This window comes from Henckelia pumila, unplaced genomic scaffold (genome assembly GCF_033568475.1).
Source record: "Henckelia pumila isolate YLH828 unplaced genomic scaffold, ASM3356847v2 CTG_270:::fragment_1, whole genome shotgun sequence".
In the NCBI taxonomy this organism is placed as follows: Eukaryota; Viridiplantae; Streptophyta; class Magnoliopsida; order Lamiales; family Gesneriaceae; genus Henckelia; species Henckelia pumila.
In genome coordinates, this window is record NW_027331788.1 from 589,723 (window position 1) to 605,355 (window position 15,633).

The 15,633-nt window shown below is 37.2% G+C and overlaps 1 non-coding gene and 1 pseudogene across 1 annotated transcript; one reads left to right on the forward strand and one right to left on the reverse strand.

Moving 5' to 3' along the window:
- Positions 1 to 12,754, reverse strand: part of LOC140870867 (uncharacterized) — a 60,285-nt pseudogene extending 47,531 nt beyond the window's left edge.
- On the forward strand, positions 4,874 to 4,979 carry LOC140870877 (small nucleolar RNA R71). The gene has a single exon (XR_012147559.1). It is a non-coding gene; the product is annotated as a small nucleolar RNA R71 (small nucleolar RNA).
- Positions 12,755 to 15,633: the final 2,879 nt, after the last annotated feature.

Here is a 15,633-nt window from a genome sequence, read left to right on the forward strand (position 1 = left end):
ATCAAAGATCCAAACACGTACTGAGGAAATACCACATCATCCGGGAGATTGTGGAAAGAGGAGACATCACTGTCGAACGAGTGGCCTCTGCAGACAATATCGCTGATCCGCTTACTAAGCCCTTGCCAGGACCATTGTTTGACAAACATCGCGAAGCAATGGGTCTACGTAGTATGACTAGTTGGCTATAGGGCAAGTGGGAGATTGAAAGAGTGGGTGCCCAGTGAGCCAACTTGTGGCTATGGGCTTTGATGACTCTTTGTACAAACAATCTTTTGTTTAATGTAAATTTACACTTTTATTAATGGCAATGACTTTATCTTTCTTCATATTGTTATATTGTGATATACTATTGTTGTTTTGATAAAGACCTTGAATATACTATAGTGTATGTAAGATGTGGTAGAACATGGGGATGTTTATCATGAAATACATCTTATAGTCACTGTATATTCTAAACTGTTCCTAGTCGATTGAGCCGTCCGATAATAAGGATAAGGATCGCTCGAGTTTGAGACTAGCATTTGCGATGCGGAGTACCACGTTTCATTGGTAGGGAAAATGGAGATGTTCAAAGCATGCAAATGGATATTCATAGGATGAATAATCGAACTACCCTATCCGGACTTTCCAAGTGGTTATCACTTATCGAGTGGATAAAGTCCGCGGTTTTGGTTGTACACCATTAGTCCTTACTACTTGAAACATCATGGAGACTCTATATGCTAGTACTGTGCTTTGACTCGTTTACCGACTCTATGGGGGTCATCAGGTGTCGGGATTGGGTACAGTTACAACACATATAGGAGTCGATGCATTGTTGTCAAGGATTCATCACATACTTGCGAGTGTGGATATCTTATGCGATCTGAGGAGATATTAGTGTGACGAATCTCTGGCCAGAGTACTTGATGTGATTTAAGAAATGGTTTCTTAGTAGCACATGCGATGTCACTAATTTGATCTTCAAGATGTATTGCATAGTTATCGAATCTTGAGCGACTCTCGATATACCAATGGTTGTTGATTCGATCGGGATATATGGATGAAGGGACCGTACTGTACGCTAACCAAAATCTACTGGTTCTTGTAGGCACTATCAGTGATACCTAGGGAATCATGGGGCGATGTTGCTAGGCGCTTTACCATGATTCGTTGGGCAAGTCGGAAATCGTTGTTCCGAGTCACAAGGAGTTGTGAGCCCACGGCTAGCTGTATCCCTGAACCATTGAGGGTCACACAGTGTAATGGAGTTTTAATCCCCGTTGAGATAGTTAAATTTAAAGAGTTAAATTTAATGAATAAAGAAGTTGGACTTCTTAAATAAGAGTAAGGGAGTAGGATTTCCTAAAATGACATAGGGATGGACATTTTTGGAAACCACTGAATTCGGATTCAGGAAAATTTATCTTGACTATAAAATGTGCAGAAATGGTTTCTGTGCACATTGGTAAAATCGGTTTATCAATCGGAGTCACGATGAATTTTATATTAATTTCTGAACGTGTGGGCTTTGCTTGTCGGGCCTCAACTTATGACTAATGGGCCCTAAGCTGTTAGTGGCCTGCATTATAAATAAGTTATTGCAGTACAGAAATTAAATAACAGGTCATAATTTGAGAGACAGAAAAATCGAAACCCTAGCCTTCTCTCTCTAGAAATTCGGCCGCCCCCTCCCTCTCTCTGTCAGAGAAATTCCGGTCTGTGATTTTGAATTGCAGTCAGGAATAGCGAATCAAATTCGTTTATTCTCTTCGCAGAAAACTTCTGATAGATTTTCTAGTGCAATCTATCAGAGGGATTAAACCTCTATTCGTGGACCTGATAGAAGGAGTTCATCAGTTCCTGGGAGATACAAGAAGCGCAGAGAAATCTGTGTGGTGTCCAATAATCTCGCTTCGAGATTAAAGGTAAAATTTAAATAATTGTTATTTAATTTTACACACACAAATAATTTAATCGTTGAACGGTTGATACCCACACTATGGAATTGTTCCATAATAAAATTTTAAACTTCCGCTGCACCGGGTATCAATCGTGATTGATCTGAGAGCCGCGTTTTCCAACACTTATTACTTGAAACATCATTGAGACTCTATATGCTAGTACTGTGCTTTGACTCGTTTACCGACTCTATTGGGGTCATCAGGTGTCGGGATTGGGTACAGTTACAACACATATATGAGTCGATGCTTTGTTGTCAAGGATTCACCACATACTTGCGAGTGTGGATATCCTATGCGATCTGAGGAGATATTAGTGTGACGAATCTCTGGCCAGAGTACATGATGTGTTTTAAGAAATGGTTTCTTAGTAACACATGCGATGTCACTATTTGATCTTCAAGATGTATTGCATAGTTATCGAATCTCGAACGACTCTCGATATACCAATGGTTGTTGATTCGATCGGGATATATGGATGAAGAGACCGTACTGTACGCTAACCAAAATCTATTGGTTCTTGCAGGCACTATAAGTGATACCTAGGGAATCATGGGGCGATGTTGCTAGGCGCTCTTACCATGATTCGATGGGCAAGTCGGAAATTGTTGTTCCGAGTCACAAGGAGTTGTGAGCCCACGGCTAGCTGTATCCCTGAACCATTGAGGGTCACACAGAGTAATGGATTTTTAATCCCCGTTGAGATAGTTAAATTTAAAGAGTTAAATTTAATGAACAAAGAAGTTGAACTTCTTAATTATGAGTAGAGGAGTAAGATTTCCTAAAATGACATAGGGATGGGCATTTTTGGAAATCACTGAATTCGGATTCAGAAAAATTTATCTTGACTTTAAAAGGTGCAGAAATGGTTTCTGTGCACATTGGTGAAATCGGTTTATCAATCGGAGTCACGATGAATTTTATATTAATTTCTGAACATGCGGGCTTTGCTTGTCGGGCTTGAACTTATGACTAATGGGCCCTAAGCTGTTAGTGGCCTACATTATAAATAAGTTATTGCAGTACAGAAATTAAACACAACAGGTCACAATTTTCGAAAAAAACCCTATTTTTCTCTCAGTAGTGGCCGCCCCCTTTCTCCCCTCTGCTCGAAAAATCCAGTCTGTGAATTTTGATTTACATTCTGGTTTAACGGGTCAAATTCGTTAATCTCTTCGTAGAAACTTCTGATAGATTTTCTAGTGCAATCTATCAGAGGGATTAAATATCCGTTCGTGGACCTGATTGAAGAACAGTTCGTCCATCAGTTCCAGGGATATACAACAAGAGCAGAGCAATCTGTTGGTGTCCATAATCTCGCTTCGAGATTGGAGGTAAAAATTTATAATCGTTATTTAATTTTTACATACACACAATTTAATCGTAAGGTTGATACCCATTATGGAATTGTTCCATATAAAATTTTTAAACTTCCGCTGCACCGGGTATCAATGCTGATTGATCTGATCGCCGCGTTCTCCAACACTCGAAGTGTGAGTTCTCCCTTGTGTACATCGATCAATGCGCGTGCAGTAGCTAGAAAAGGTCTCCCAAAAATTAAGGGAGTTTCTTCATCTTCATCCATGTCCAAAATCATGAAATCTGCTGGAAATATGAACTTATCGACCTTTACCAAAACATCCTCCACAATACCCCGTGGGTATGTGATACTCCGATCCGCCAGCTGTAATGTGATGTTGGTTGCCCTGACTTCTCCAAGCTCCAAAGTCCTGTAAACAGAAAATGGCATTAAATTTATACTGGCTCCTAAATCACATAAAGCTCTATTTACCTTAGAACCACCAATAAAACAAGGGATAGTAAAACTCCCTGGATCCTTCAACTTTTGTGGCAATTTTTTCTGCAGGATTGCGCTACATTCTTCTGTCAAATTCACCACTTCGTTGTCCTGCAATCTCCTCTTCTTAGACATGACATCTTTGATGAATTTTGCATAATTAGGCATTTGTTCCAAGGCATCTGCAAATGGAATATTGATGTGTATCTTCTTGAAGATATCTAAAAACTTGGAAAATTGCTCATCAAGTGCCTTCTTCTTAAACCGCTGTGGATAAGGAAGTTGTGGCTTGTACATCGGTTTAGATTCAGCTTCCTTCTTGGGCTCTTCAACCACAATTTCTTCAGTCACTGGTTCTTCACTTTCTTTGGCTTTGCTCTGCTCTTTCTCTTCTAACTTCTTCCCACTTCTCAACTCAACTGCTTTGCACTGCTATTTTGGATTTACTTCAGTATTGCTGGGAAACTGTCCTCTGTTTTGATCCTTCAAAGCATTTGCAAGCTGTCCAATCTGTGTCTCCATGGATTTCATCATAGCTCCCAAACTACACATGTGTGTCTCCATGCTATCCATTCGAGTTTCAGTTCTCGACATCCGCTTGTTAGATTCAGTAACAAATGTAGACACCACATCCTCCAACGATGCTTTACCTTCCCCTTGATTTGTATTGAATCCCGGAGGGGGTTTCAACACATTCTTGTTGTTGGCATAAGAAAAGTTTTCATGGTTACGTAAACCAGGATGATAAGTATTAAGAGGAGGGTTACCTCGATAGTTTCCATAGCCTCTGGGATTGATATATTGAGCTTCCTCAGGTGGATGAGATTCATCTATGGCAACCGACACACCTGCAGGTTCTGCGATATTCACCTTGTTCAGAGAAGCCACTTGTGTACTCAACGCAGATAGCTGTGCAGTAATGGATGTAAGAGGATCCACACTGTACACTCCTTTCTTGACTCCCATACGTTCAGATGGCCATTGATAACTATTGATAGTCATCTGTTCCAGCATATCATATGCCTGAATGGGATCCTTGGCAAATATGGTACCTCCAGCAGCAGAGTCCACAGACATTCTTGTAGGCGTATTCAATCCATTGTAGAAAAAATCTATTTCTTCCCAATCTGCAAAATTATGATTAGGACAACGCCTTAACAAATCTTTGTACCTTTCCCATGCATCGTATAGTTGTTCTGAATCATGCTGTTGAAAGGTACTGATCTCAATCTTTAGCTGGGTTGCCTTGGATGGTGGAAAGAATTTCTCTAAGAATTTCACAGCCATGCCCTCCCAAGTTGTTATGCGTCCTAGTGGCAATGACTGCAGCCAACTCCGTGCTTTGTCCCTAAGAGAAAAAGGAAACAAACGTAAGCGTATTGTATCCTCAGAAACACCATTTATTTTAACAGTATCAGTAATCTCTAGAAAAGTGCGCAAGTGTAAATGAGGATCAGCTGTGGCAGTTCCATTGAATTGGTTCTGCTGAACCATGTTGATTAAGGCCGGCTTCAACTCGAAGTTGTTGGCATTTATTGTCCCTCTAGCGATTCCAGAATAGTGAGCCTGGATCGTTGGCCTGAAATGATCTCTAATTGGCACCAAAGGCAATTCATTGACATCTTCTTCAGCCATGTTTAATTGTTCTTTTCTCCTAGCTTTTCTCAAAGCTCTTGCAGTTCGTTCAATCTCTGGATCAAAGAGCAAATAATTCGCACTTTGAGATCTTTGCATAAACTGCAATTACGAACAATAGCAATTTATTAGTACTTAAATTAAAATAAGAAAAACTCTAAATTAAAACTTCGACTAATTGGTAACAAGATTAAAAAATAATCAAAATTACTCCCCGGCAACGGCGCCAAAAACTTGTTGTAAATTTTCCTCGCAAGCGTACGAGTGTCAAGTTTTAGTATAGTGAAAGAAAAAGTGTCAATCCCACAGGGAGTAAAATGAAAAGATTCAATACTTGTAATTAAAATAGTCTTAATTTTATCTAGAAAATCAAACTTCAAGAGTTTTGCAGAATAAATAAAATAAATAAATAGAAATTATTCAGCTCACACACACACAAATTTTGAGGAATTATCAATCAGAGAAAAATAATCCAGAGGTTTTGATTTCACTTGGTCTCGACAATATTCAATCCTAATTAATCTATTTTATGAATTTCCTTCGATTAATAACCAAAAACACTTAGAGTATTCTATTCCCCTCTCCCGAGCAATAAATAGAGTGTATCATCTTACAATTCAATTTCAATATCCCTATTAAAAATCTAGATGTAGTGATATGTGTAAAATGATGTTCCTTAAAGGTTCTATTAAAGCTATATACTCTCCCGAGCTATATAAACAATTAACAGTGTAGTTCCTATTGATCCTACTCAAAATCCCCTCTCCCGAGCAATGATTCTAAGTAAATATAACAACTCAATTTATGGCCAATAAATTAAGAAGACATTCAATTCTAGAAACACAATTAATCTATAGAAATTCAATTCATTAAAATCAAAGATTCATGAATATGTCTCAACCAAGCTACGTCAACCTCTAGACTAGAAAAGTTTAGTTCATGCTCGAATTCAATAAAAACCAAATCATGTTTAATATCTCAAACATAATTCAACAATCAAAAGAAACTAAAAAGAAGAAACAAAGCCGTAGTCTTTCTTCCGTGTTCGGTCGAAAAGTCTTCGTCTTCGTTCCAAGCAATCTTCAGTTCTTCAACTCCAAAAAAACTCACAGAAGTGCTCTCTCGAATATTGTGTGTATTGGTGGCTGATCGATTCCTCCTATGACTCCGAAAAATCTCTTAAATATGACCTAACAATCGTCCAAAAAAAATACGAAATATATCCCCCAAGTTTCCATAAAAAAATTGGACTCTAAAATTCCAAACAGACGACGGCGCGGGCGCGTCGAAAACAGGGCGGGAGCCCTATCAACTCGCAAAACATGCTTTTAAAAATCCCTCAACGGCGCGGGCGCGCCTAGTGTCAGCGCGGGCGCGCTCCCAGCTCGACTCTTTATCTCGAATTCTTCATTAACAGCGCGGGCGCGCCTAAGGATAGGGCGGGCGCGCCTCTTGCTCGAACTCAGCATTTTTTCTTCACTTTTCCAACTCTTGAATTTCCTTGTAAACTTCCATCTTGTAAGATTATTTCCACTTGAACACATCAAAATCCATAACTTCCTACAAACACAAAAACAACAACAATTTCACGCAATATCTACCAATAAATTCCAAAAGTCAAGTAAAACCATATACAAATTAAGTGCACAAAATGCACTTATCAAATAAAGGGGATGTATGAAATATTTCGTAGATGTGAGGTAAATATTCCATTGTTAGATGGGATCAAACTAATACCTCGCTATGCTAAATTTTTTAAAGAGTTGTGTACTGTGAAGAGAAAACACAAACTGAAGGGGTGTCAGAAAGTTGAATTGGGATAATAGGTTTCTGCTGTAATTTAAAGAAAGGTACCCACAAAATGCAAGGACCCAGGTATATTTTCTATTCCTTGTAAAATAGGAGATGTTTAGCTTGACAGAGTCATTCTAGATTTAGGAGCATCGATTAATGTCATGTCATACTCTATTTATGTTTCCTTAAACTTAGGGCCTTTAAATAAAACTGAAATTGTTATCCAGATGGCTGATAGATCTACTATTTATCCTAGGGTCTGTTAGAATATGTTCTTGTGCAAGTTGACAATTTGGTCTTTCCTGCTGATTTTTATTTTCTTGACATGAAAAGCAATCATTTGAATAGTCCTATTTTGTTAGGAAGACCATTTCTTAAAACTTCAAAGTCCATCATAGATGTTAACAATGACACTCTCACTATGGAGTTTGATAGGGAGGTACCCAGGAAATCGAAGCAGAGGAAGCAAAGACCAAAAATTACTGCAAAACTGCACAATTGGGTGAAGGTGGTTAGAAAAACTAGATATGAACCACCATGAGCAAAGGAAGCATGCAGTCGGGCCGCTGACTGTAAAAAGAGGTGTTGACTTGGAGGCAAACCAGTGTTCTTTTCTTTTAGTTAGTTTTTATCTTTCATTTTGTTTTTATGTTTTATTTTTGTTGTTTTCAGAAATAGAATGCCGCCACCTCCGCAGTCAAAGTTTCAATATGATTCTTCCGTGATTCTGTTAGACGTTGAAGAGGACAGCGCCAACACTTAAACCAGTGGAGTTCTGTTTTACATTTGAATTGCATTGTCATTTTGTTATTTGTGTGTTGTGTTGTGTTGTTTTTGTTTTTGTTCTAAAGCATTGAGGGCAATGCTTTAGCTAAGTGTGGGGGGTGCATTCATTACATTCATTACATTCATTTTGTATTTGTTTGTTTCGTATGCATAAGTAGGATGATGATTGTTAACCTATGATGATGGAAGTGAAAAAAATGAAATTTTTGAAAAATTTTACTCTTGATTGGATATGAGAAACCGTAGGTTGATTGTTGAATATTCTTAAGCACGCTTGTTTAACCGGTGAAGTGTAGTGATTTATTAGATATTGTGGATGTCTGTTGGACCATTGCATGATAATAGATGTTTGTGGAACTTGATAGCTCTTGAATCTCGATGATTTCTTTGATATAGCATATACAACCTTGGGCGCACCTTTAAAACTTTTTATGCCATGTTTATAAAAATGCAATTAACTCCATCCATGTTGCGAGCGAGATGTTTGAAATCCTATTCGTCTTGTTTGCGGCTAAGTATGCGGTTTAAATGGGGATAAAATTTTGAAAATTTTAAAATACCAATTCGATTCGGGCTTGGAATATGAATAAAATCATATTCACTATTTCATAGCTAAGTTTGCGGATCTAATGGGATTATATTTCCATCCGGGCTATAGACAAGGGGGTTAAAATTGTAACCCTATCAAAGTTATAGCTAAATATGCGGGTAATTATTGGGACTTTAAAAATGTCAGGTGCAAAATCCGACGGTGCATAGTTATATCTCAAGATAGTTTTGTTGTGTTAAAGGATTATTGAGAGGAAGATTCTTGATTATGAAGCTTTACACTGAATTGTTATAGGTCGGCGGACATTCTTGAAACTTTGTCTTTTGAAGTTGCATGTAGCTCGGATAACATGACACACACGCACGTTCATATTTAATTCACATTTAACTGGAGGTGTATCATGAAAATCGAGAGTATCTGTAAGCTTGTTTTTTGTGAGAGAAACATCATTGAGGCTATGATATATGATTCATCCTTGCTTATGTTTTTATTATGTTTTAATTTTGTTGTTGTTTTGCATGCATTTATATGTTGTAATTTAGCATTTTGTTCTTATTTTATATATCATGTCTGCATAACATTCTCCCGGATTTATTGTGTAGTACATCGCATTTTACTGGAAAAAAAAAAAGAGAAGTGATGGAGAGTTGAAGATAGGGAGTTGAATATGGAGAGTTGAAGATGGGGTGTAGCGCGATGTGTTTTTTTGTGGAGTAGAGTGACCGCTCGATCCGCAATGTTCTACCGATCGAGCGGTGCCGATAAATTGAAGAACAGAAGGTTGATAAAAGGACGCTCGCTCGATCCGCAATGTTTTACCGATCGAGCATCCGCAAGAAGAATGAAAACAGCAGGGAGCATAAAATTTTCTCGCTCGATTGGTTAACTTCTACCGATCAAGCGAGCGCAACGTGCAGATTCGGGAAAGAGTTTTTATATTAGGAAACTTTATTTTTAATGTTTCTAGTCTTTTAATAGGCTTATAAATTCCGATTTGTATGGATTTGAGGATTTGGCTGGACGCATAAGAGGCAAAAAAAACACTTTAGAGGCTAGGTTTTTCCGAGTTTTTTTCTTCTATTCTTAGATTTAATTTTTCTTTCATGAATTCTTCTAGAGAATTCATGAATATTTGTGGATAAGTTTAGTACTTGGTTAAGGAAGACGAACCCTTGATTTTGTTTATTCATGATATTCAAATTTTTCATTGTTTACTTCCAAATTGCGTATGAAGAGTTGTTTTGGATTGATTGTCATGCTTGTATGTGAGATTTTAGAATTGATCACCTTAGGATTTTGCTATACAATCTATTGCTAAATTAGAATTCAAATCTTTAATTGTTTGAATCATCTGATTTTTGAAGCAACTATGATTAATATTTTCCGCTGGTGAATTTGTTAAATCGTAGGAACAACAATTGACTAGATTAAATACAATCGCTGGTATTTGTGTTGTTTAGATTCATCAGTTTTACTCATTTGAATGCTGTCATGGATTTAAATCTTATCGCTGGTATTGGGTTCATTTATGGGGTAAGGGTTAACTTAGAACTCTGATGTCTAGTTAACTAAAATTAAGATGAAACATGAATTAAATTTCCAATGATGAATATTCAATGTGAATTAATTTTTTTTAGAGAATCGATGATCGAATGAATAATTTCAAGGGTGTAGTCGACCGATACCAAGTCTCGTTATTTTATTGATCTTTCTTATTTTAATTCTTGCATAGTAGTTTATAAAATCCAAAAAACCTCTTTTATTATTTTCAGTATTTTAAAAACACTATTTAAATTTCACTTTTCTCGTGGAAACGATCCCTACTCACACTACTGCATATTTTGTTATCTGATTTGAGTTGGGTAATTTGGGCGTGACACGACATAGCGTTACCAGTGCATTAGTCAACCCAAATGGTATAACCAACCACTCATACAACCCATAATTTGTTTTAAAAGCAGTTTTCCATTCATCACCTGCTCTCATTCCAATTTGATGGTAACCACTTTTAAGATCAATTTTAATAAAAATTATAGAACCATGCCATTCATCTAACATATTATCTAGTATAGGAATAGGATGTCTATAATTTATTGTAATGTTATTCATGGCTCTACAATCCACACACATTCTCCATGAACCGTCTTTCTTAGGCACTAACAAAACAGGTACAACACAAGGAGACATTGACTCACACACAACTCCTTTATCTAAAAGCTCACTTACCTGCCTTTGTAGCTCTTTAGTTTCTTCCGGATTAATCCAATAAGCTCGACGATTCGGAAATTCACTTCCGGGTACAAGATCAATTTGATGCTCAATTCCCCTCAAAGGTGGCAATCCTTGAGGTAAATCCTCCGGAAATAAATTTTCAAATTCCTGCAAGAGAGAAACAACATTGCTTGGAAGATTTCCGCGGCTATATCACTTGTGTTAAGGAGAATCTCCTTATTTAAAATCAACACAAGTGGAGTATGCACATGTAAAATCTCTCGCAACTCACTCTTTTGGGTCATATATATATTTTTTATCGGCCTCTTTCCTCTCAATTTTTTTCTCATATTTTTTTCTTTCATTCTTTTTTCCTAAGGTCATCTCACTTTTTTGTTCACTCTTTTTTTTCGGCCTTTTTTTTTCAAATGATCCTTCCATACTTGATTTGGAGTCATATGCAACAATACAACAGACTCTTTTTTCATAGTAAAAGAATAAATATTTTTAAAACCATCACGTATCACCTTCCTATCAAATTGTCATGGTCTACCCAACAAGACATGACATGCTTTCATAGGAACCACATCACACACCACTTCATCCTCATATTTCCCAATTGAAAAAAGTACCACAACTTGCCTAGTCACTCTCACTTCAGAACTATCATTAAACCACTGCAATCTATAGGGTTGAGGATGCTTTGAAGTAGGCAAACTCAATTTTTCAACAAGCTCACTACTCGCAAAATTAGTATAGCTACCCCCATCAATGATGACACTACACACTTTGTTTTTCACAAAGCATCTAGTATGAAACAAAATTTTCCTTTGATTTTCTTCCTCCTCCTTTTGTTGCACATTCAACACTCTCCTAGACACCAATAATTCTCCAACCACAGCATCATATCCCTCATCATCGGGATCCTCCAACACAGGCATACCGTCATAATTCTCCTTCTCACTCTCCGACTCCAACTCACCACAAGCATTCACAATCATAATTTTTTTTATTAGGACACTGACTAGAAATATGACCAACACCTTGACATCTAAAACATTTGATATCCCTAAAACGATTAATAGAAGTTTTAGATTTACCTTGCACTCCTTGCTTTGGTGTTTCTTTCTTGGTGTCGATTTTTGTTTTGGACACCGGCTGGACATCCTATCGTTTGCCAAAGTTTGGACGCCAAGGAGTAGAAGAACCTCCAACAGTATAATTTCGACCAATGCCTCTTTTTTTGATTTGTTGTTCCACTTTCATGGCAATTTGCACCATCTCTTCAAGATCCATGCAATATCTAATCTCCACTTGGTCTTAAATATCCCTATTCAAACCACATAAGAAACGAGCCATAGTTACTTCACGGTCCTCTTCAATATTTGCCCGGATCATAGTAACGTCCAACTCCTTGAAATAATCCTCTACACTCTTTGGACCTTTCTTCAAATTCTGTAGCCGCCTAAACATGTCACGATAGTAGTAATTTGGCACAAATATCTGTCGCAAAATTTTCTTCATCTCCTCCCATGTCTCAATAGGACGCTCTCGATTCCTCCTCCTAGAAATAAAAAATTGATCCCACCAAATAAGAGCATAATCCACAAACTCAACAACCGCCAATTTTTTTTTTGAGTCACTATAGTTGTGACAATCAAACACCGACTCCACTCTCATCTCCCACTCTAAAAAATCCTCCGGATAAGATTTCCCATGGAATGAAAGAATCTTCATCTTAATCTCACTAATATTCCCATCCTCTCGACCCCCTTCGATGTATCTTCCTCTCACAGCTCCCCTTCTATTTCTATCACCCTCATGAGCCCTCCTATTTCTACCCCAATTTTCACCCAAACTCTCTTCATCCATACCACCATCATCCTCTTCTTCAAATATTTTATTTTTACTCTTACTACCACCCCCACTAACTTCAAGCTTATCCAACTTCTCATGTATTGGACCCAAAGCCGCCATCATCATCTTGGTCAATTCATCCACTTGACCTTGAAAAATATTTTGGCTAGAAAAACTCATTGTACCTGCAAGAAAACGTTAGTAATAAAATTCCTCACCCAAAATCTCACTATTCACTCCAAAGAAATTCACTCAACCACTATTTTTATTTTCACTCAAAATTTATGTATAAGGCTTTTTGCTTTGTGTAGAAGTAAATCAAACTCTCAAGTTCACAACTTGTAGACATTTGAAGATTGACTTTCGAAGATTGACAAAAACAAGAAGACTAAATTTATGGACGTGAGTTTTTGACTTGCACCCAAGGATGAAAAAGAGCAAAATAATTGACCACAAGTTTTTTTGACCGATTTTTGAATTTTTCTTTTTTTTTATTTTTTGAGATAACTTGTAGCACAAGACATGAAAACTTGGGTGACAATATTGACACAGAAACGACTTAAAAATTTGAAATAGAATAGAATCAGATGAAGAACGAAAGATGAAGAGCGAAGAACATGAAGAATGAAAAGATATTATACTTACTTGATTCAAAACCTTGGCTCTGATTCCAACTGATATGAATTCTTAATGTATGGAAGGCAAACACGACTATATTAAAATCGTACCCTCAATCCAATAACAAAAAAAATCAAAAAAAATTTGCCCAATCTTGAAACAAGTAGAAATTTTGGGATTATTCACCTCTAGTTTACTTGAAACTAGCAGCAAACAATCACGAAGAAACAACTGATCACAACAGGACCTTTAGAAAACCTGTTTCTGAAAGCCCACGAGGATAATCAATTGACAAACACCACAAAGTTGAAGAAATTTGATAAGTTTGATTTTTGGGTAAGCAAAAGCTTAATAAAAATTCTAGAGAGAATTTTAATTGATCAATATCAAAAATCTGAATTCTATATCAATAATGAATGTTTTTGTTGTATTTATAATGCAACTACAAAATAATAAAAGATATCACAAAATAACTCAAAAGATACCAAAGATATCTCCTAAAAGTTTCCTAATATAATTAAAAGACTCAAAAATAAGAAAATAATCATAAATAAGAAAAATTCTCGACACACACACAAACACCTTTGGTGCATGTAAAAATTCCGTTCGCTCGATCGATAAGGTTTGACAGATCGAGCGAGAAAACCTCTGCCCGAAAAAAATTTGGCTCCACTCGATCGGTAGACTTTGATGGATCGAGCGAGATATGTTCTGCCCAAATTTCAAATTCCTTCACTTTTTTCAATGTCCAACACTTCAATGACGCATTTACTTTCTCCATAATGATCTCCAATTGTTCCAACACCTTTTTGAGAGTTTAGCATCAACTTTTGAAGTGCATCTTTAAACCTTTTAGCTCGACCTCTCGTAATTGGTCATCTAGGAATTTCAAACGGATCCTTAGCCACGTGATCAACATGCGAGCCATCCATGATTGCATTACATGGGGGGAGAAGTACTCCAAATATAGCGTAGAATAATCCGTTTTGTTTTTATATTTTGTAAGAAAAGGTAGGGGCTTCATATTTTTTGTTTTTTTTTCTAGAAAGGGGTTGTGTACTATGGTGTTTAATTTTTAAAATTTTGTTTCCCTTGTCTTCGATGTTTATTTTTAACAGCTTGTTGCTCAAGTCGGGGAGGATTCTGGGTGTTTTTTGTTAGAGAATATCAAGCAATAACAAACCCTCAAATCTCTCAACAAAAGTCTGTGTGAGACCTCGGTTCTAAATAACTAATCTCGGATTAAACAACAATTAAGCATGCAAGATCCAAGATTAAAAGTAATACTGAATTTTTTTAAAAAAAAGGGGGTGCGCTCGATCTGCTAAAAATTGCATACCGGGCGCCTCCAAGTATTCAGCCTACTGTTCTTCTCAACAGGGGTCACGCTCGGTCTGCTAAAAATAGCAGATCGAGCGCGGCCAAAACAGCAACCTACTGCCTTGCTCGGAAGGGGGTGCGCTCTGTCTGCTAAAAACTGCAAACCGTGCGCCCCCTGCTGCAAAACCAGAAACAAAGTAGAAACCTCAGGAACTCAATTCCAAAACATTCCCACACATTCAAATCATAATCATGCATTACAAACGCAGTTCCTCCAAATAATACATGAAGTTCTAGATTTGATCAACCATTCAAAAAGATAGAACATGCATCGATTCTGGCTATTACAATCCGAATACAAAAAATAACAAGTTTAAATTCTAACATGCCTCAAAACATAAAACTAGGTTGGCATGCATATTCAACTTATAAACCGAGTCCCACTGCTATCTCTCAGACTTGATGTTAACCAGGTCTTCGCTGACTTGATCATTCTCCTCCTGTTGCCAAGTACCCAAAATAAACAAAGCAATAGCCGGATAACTCCGGTGAGAATGATATTCCCAGTAAGAGCAACATAACAAGTAATACCACAACAAACATGCTTTCAAGACAACAACATAATCAATATCAACATAATGAAATGCATGTCTTTAAATCGGGATATAAATTCTGATAAATGAGGGATTGCTGTTGTGCTCTTGGGATCCCGAGGATGAAATCACGTAACAACTCACCGACTCTCCCGATCGAGGTGGTGCCACGTATCTCATACCTCTAGACTTTGGTGCGACTATGAGGAGTATGCTGACGCTAGGTGAACTTCTACAACCAAGGCCACTCACAACACAGCCCCTAAAATGTCTAATTAAAAAGGGATGTTCTGCCCGATGAAACAAAGGTTTGACTCAAGATGAATGCATAAGAAAACATAACACATAAGCCATATAGCAAAACTCAAATAACAACAAAATACAAGTTCCACATGCTAGAACAAGTATCGATGCAGTATGTGATTTTAAGGGAAAACTCAAGAACCAAGATGTCTTGAGTATGCTATCCTGCTAACGATGACTGTTTTTACCTTTCAATGCAAGTAGCTCCAACTTTGGATAAGCTAC